Genomic DNA, 5,698 nt, shown 5'->3' on the forward strand with positions numbered 1-5,698 from the left:
CTCCCCACCTCAATAGGGCCTGATGTTATTCCTCGTTGACTCGGATCGCCGGCTTGAATTGTCCGCCAATCACAGCACAAAGTGGGAGGAGCTACACGGGTCATTGATTTCACCGGCCTCCCCTGAACGACTGTCACCGGAGAAAAGTGGGCGGGGCCTTTCTCACACCAGACCCGCTACAACAACGGGAACGAATTGAACAAGAAAACAGCCCGAGTTTATTTACACAAAAGCTCAAGGTTTGCTGAAACCCTTGTCGTGGTCTCGATATTCGTTTGAATGCTGTGGTAACGTCAATACCTCTCTTGTCACTCAAAGTTTATTTCACAGCACACAAGTCGGGGCATTCATTCTTCCATTCATTCAGTCCTCATCCTGAGATCAGACAACAGACGTTCAAACTACAGCAGCAAAGTTTCATGAAGGTATTTCTCTTGTCATTCGGGGCCTGGCTTTTCTTTTGTTGTTGGTATTGTCGTCGCTCGACCCGCGACCAAGTGCACTGAAAATGTCCCCGTTCCGACAATGAGTCGCGCTGTTAACCCTAACGCTTGCATAATTTGGAGGCACGTACGCTTCCTTCACTGTTCTCTACTGAGCCGTGCAATGAGCTTTGAGGACTCCAGGCATTAACTTACTGACTCGCGGAAGCCAGAAGAAAGGGAAGGAGAGATAGATAGAAAGAGGGAATGAACGAGAGAAAGGGAGAGAGAGAGAGAGAAGGAACGGGTGGTCGTGAGGAACTGAGGTGGCTTAACTTTACGAGACCATCGTTGTAACGCCCTGAATCCTGTCGTAAGTATTAATAACTTTAGTATGCATATCATTATGTTAATCTTTCACCTTTCTGAGACTTTTCAATTCTTTTTGCAACAGTTTCAGTTTCAGTTCGGAAAATCTATCCATTTTGTAATATTTCATTGAAGTGATAATAAAACGTAAAAATTCAGTATACGCTATTTTTGTCAAAGGCGAGCTCTTATTGTAATACAAGATAATTCAAAAGAGAACGATTAATACAAAACAGGTTAATTTGTCTTGACACGGTGAATTTCCAAAATTTCGGTTCGTTTCTGGGTTCTTTTTTGTTGTTGTTGTTGTTGTTTTTTGGGGGGTTCTATTGCATGCTCCATTGCTTTAATAATATGGCGTTGAATTATGACAAATTGCCAAGTAATGGCGACAACGCTACACAGTCTGATCTCGATGGTAATAAATCATTTCGTTCTGCAGGCATGCAGCTTTTCCACCACTCTAGCTGACAGGTGGATAGTAAGCTTACAAAACAACTTTAGATCACTCTAGCTGACAGGTGGATAGTAAGCTTACAAAACAACTTTAGATCACTCTAGCTGACAGGTGGATAGTAAGCTTACAAAACAACTTTAGATCACTCTAGCTGACAGGTGGATAGTAAGCTTACAAAACAACTTTAGAAAAACAGCCTAGTAAATCAAGGACTGCAGTTATTGAAAGGTCAAAGTCTGGGTTTGATTGAGTAAACAGACTCGCATCGACACAATAACAATCATAATTTAAATTTTATAGCTGGGGAAAAGTAAGACTGGCAAAGAAAGAAAGAAAGAAAGAAAGAAAAAAAGAAAGAAAGAAAGAAAGAAAGAAAGAAAGAAAGAAAGAAAGAAAGAAAGAAAGAGAATAAAATAAAACAGAATCTTAAAGAATCAGTACCATCCCAAAATATAGAGTTGGCGTATCAAGTGTGTACTTTCTTAAAAGAAAAAAAAAGGGAGCTCTTATTGTAATACAACCTAATGAATTTGAAAGAGAAAGATTAATACAAAACAGGTTAATATGAATGAAATAAAAGTACATGTACGACTAGAATATTATCCACCGCAGGTTAACCAGTATTACTTCATTTCCAAACTCGTTATAGATAAAAGGTGAACGTTTAACACTTCCATTGGATTTATTAGAATGTGAATACAATCTCGAAAATGAATCTCTTTGTTCAATTTTACCCAGTGTCCTAATCAAAGAATAGATTTTTTTTTAAAGATAAATTGAAATCCAAACAGTAATAGATATAACTTTCTCATAATAGAAGTAAATATTTAGCATTTAGTCTTGAGAGATTTAAAAATGAAAGGCCTTCGACTCGTTCAGATAAAAGTAGAAAAAGTAGACAACTTTAAAGGAATCTTGTGAAAGTTCTCCAAAAGATAAAATATTATTATATTTTCAAACAGTTGTTTGTTTTTTTTTTGTTGTTTTTTTTTTTGGGGGGGGGGGGGGTTTAAAGCAATAACAACAATTGCAACTTTCCTTCCTCTCTGCAGATGAAAAAGGTACAATAATATATTTAAAAGATAAAATGCACCCCCCCCCCCCAAAAAAAAAAAAAAAAAAAAAAAAAACTGCAAACAGAGATAGGTAAACTAAAGGGGAATGAAATAACAAACACAAACTCCTTAATTGTTAGCTACCTATTTTGCAAATCTAAAACGCAAGGCAGAGCGCCATTCCTTTCCGCAGTTTGGGAAAGAAAGAAAGAAAAGACAAAGGAAAGAATGAAAGCATAATGTACGATGAAAGGAAAAAGGGCAGAATTAGCTCGTAATTACTGCGTGCTCTATTGACTAAAACAATGCAGTCAAACGTTTGCAAACGGATTCGGTTTGAATTTTTTAACGAAAGGGTCAGAAATTACACAGAGAACAAACATAAAAACATTGGATAAGAATATTTGTTGTAGGCAGTGATAATGACTATGATAATAACAATGATGATGATAATGATAATGAAAATGATAATGATAATGTGATTATAAATAAAATAATTAGTATAACAAAAGCAATTAAAATATTTATCAATATTTTTGTTATTTCTGTTATTATTTTTATTGATACTATTGTTATTTTGTCATTATCATTATATTATCGTTATCCTTATCATTATCATTATCATCATCAAATCACTATTATTATTATTATTAGTAGTAGCAGTAGAAGTAATAGTAGTAGTAGTAGTAGTAGTAGTAGTAGTAGTAGTAGTAGTAGTAGTAGTAGTAGTAGTAGTAGTAGTAGTAGTAGTAGTAGTAGTAGTAGTAGTAGTAGTAGTAGTAGTAGTAGTAGTAGTAGTAGTAGTAGTAGTATTCTTCTTCTTCTTCTTCTTCTTCTTCTTATTATTATTATTATTATTATTATTATTATTATTATTATTATTATTATTATTATTATTATTATTATTATTATTGTAGTTTTTATTATTATTATTTAAACAAAAGGATTTTACATAGACAACAAACATAAAAGCATAGGAAAAGAAAAGATGCCGGCAGTGATAATGACAATGATAATAACAATGATAATGATAATGGAAAATGACAATGATAATGATAATGTGATTATAAGTAAAATAATTAGTATCACGAATATAATTATCACATTTATTAATATTATTGTTATTTCTGTTATTATTTTTATTGATACTATTATCCTTTTTTCATTATCAGTATATTAACGTTATCATTATCATTATCATTATCATTATCATTATCATTATTATTATCATTATTATTATCATTATCATTATCATCATCAAGTTCCTATTATTATTATTGTTATTGTTATTATTATTATTATTATTAGTATTATTATTATTATTATTACTATTATTATTATTATTATTATTATTATTATTATTATTATTATTATTATTATTATTATTATTATTATATTATATATTATATGTTATTATTTTTGTTTATTATTATTAAAACTATTATTTAATCAGTAGCAATGTTACGATTTTCGTCATTTCTACGGTAGATTTTTAGAGTTCTAATTAGGATAAAAACAAACTGGATTTTTTTATTTGTTTATTTATTCATTTATTTATTGTTGTTAGGAAACATTATCAATTTTTTATTTTTTAACTTTTTTTAGTTTGTCCACCTTTTTGAAAATTCCGTTTTAGAAGATCTTACTAATTTAAAAATACTTGCCCACATTGGGCTTACAGTATTCACTTTACCAACAAATAAATAAAACAAAAACAAAATATGAATAATATGAATAAAATTATAATTAGATTAATTTAAAAAATATAAATAAGTCTTTGAGATGAAACAAACAAGTATCAAAAACAAACTTTTCGTAAGTTATATTTTCATTATTTGAAAAATAAATAAATGAATAAGACTAAGGAAAAAAATATAGTTAAAGTATTAAAACATTAGCGATTTTTATTTTATTTTTTTTAATAATTGAAATTATATTTACTGAATAACAATAATAATATGAATTAACCATAATAAATTTTTGCCAAAATACACGTACCTGCTTGGCTTAAGAGGGAATAAGAATTATGCATAGCTAACCTAACAATAGTACCCTCTCAACACACCACATCTCCCTCTCTCGATCCACCGACATAATGTGTTGTAGTGGTTGGTTAGGCACTTCGCTGTCACTCACAGGAAACCTGAGTTTGATTTTCAAGAGGGGAGAACATTTTTATCGGGTATCTCGGTCTATCTGCTGGGATTTGCATCCCTCTCTGCCAGGGTTGGCCGTGACAAACAGGATCGGAAGCCCGTCTCCTGAATAATCTAAATAAATATGTCCATTGTGTGTTGAGTGTGTGATTTTGTTTTAGGTGTGTGTCGGGGGGGGGGGGGGGGGATCCCACTGCATTCAAATGATAAAAAAATCCCTGTCTCAAACATTTACTTCCTCCTGAAGGAGGTTATAAATAGAATTATTCTTAAGTCTTTGTTCCTTCCTCGCTTCTAACACAAACGTGCAACAATGGTAGCTTGATGTACACGCTTATGTATTGATTTTATAATATGAGAGTGAATGTTTCAATTACTAAAGCCAAAAATTCCAACTAAAGGATTTATACACAATCGTACCGTATATTTTTTCCTTCTTTGGGACAGAAATTTTACCTTTAAAAAATGTAGAGGTAGTGAATACATTTTAAAACGAAATTTTAATTATTATTATTCGAACAGACAGCTGAGACTTTCTAAGATGGTAACCTATTGTCGATGAGGAAAATGATAGTCTCAGACACATGGCCACCGTACACCGTGTAATTGTAATGTAAAAAAAAAAAAAAAAAAAAGTAAAAAGATGAGAAGTGAAAGTTTCTACTGGTGATTGTCTTATACAGGTGGCCGTTAGAATAGGATAGACTGTATAGCAGCTAAATCAGATATGTAATTCGTTATCAAAGTACGAAAGAATTTCTAGCAAAGTGTAATAAGACCCAGTGCATTAACGCAAGTAACCAAAGTTCGAACCTCTTTCCGATCGTAGGTCGTATAAAGTGTGTCATGACTAGATTCCTTTCTCTACCTGTGTTGTAATTAGAACTATGAAAAGAACAGATAGTGTAACTTACTCATAATCATCATCATCCTCATTTCCCACCTCCTCTTCCTCCTCCTCGTCCTCCTCGTCATCCTCCTCCTCCTCCTCCTCCTCCTCCTCCTCCTCCTCCTCCTCCTCCTCCTCCTCCTCCTCCTCCTCATACTACTACTACTACTACTACTACTACTACTACTACTACTACTACTACTACTACTACTACTACTACTACTACTACTACTACTACTACTACTCATCTTCATTTGCATACACCTCCTCTTCCTCCTCCCCTCTTTTCCCATCATCCTCCTCCTCCTCCTACTCCTCCTCCTTCTCCTCCTCCTCCTCCTCCTCCTCCT

The 5,698-nt window shown here is 32.9% G+C and overlaps 1 protein-coding gene across 2 annotated transcripts in view; it reads left to right on the forward strand.

Moving 5' to 3' along the window:
- Nucleotides 1-249: 249 nt before the first annotated feature.
- LOC101847307 (putative uncharacterized protein DDB_G0277255) overlaps nt 250-5,698 on the forward strand; it is a gene marked incomplete at its 3' end in the record, with an annotated part of 23,688 nt that continues 18,239 nt past the window's right edge. The window contains 1 exon segment of one of the 2 annotated variants that reach the window (XM_013088406.2): nt 250-795. 2 annotated transcript variants of the gene reach the window in all.

Source organism: Aplysia californica, unplaced genomic scaffold, assembly GCF_000002075.1.
Source record: "Aplysia californica isolate F4 #8 unplaced genomic scaffold, AplCal3.0 scaffold00023, whole genome shotgun sequence".
NCBI lineage: Eukaryota > Metazoa > Mollusca > Gastropoda > Aplysiida > Aplysiidae > Aplysia > Aplysia californica.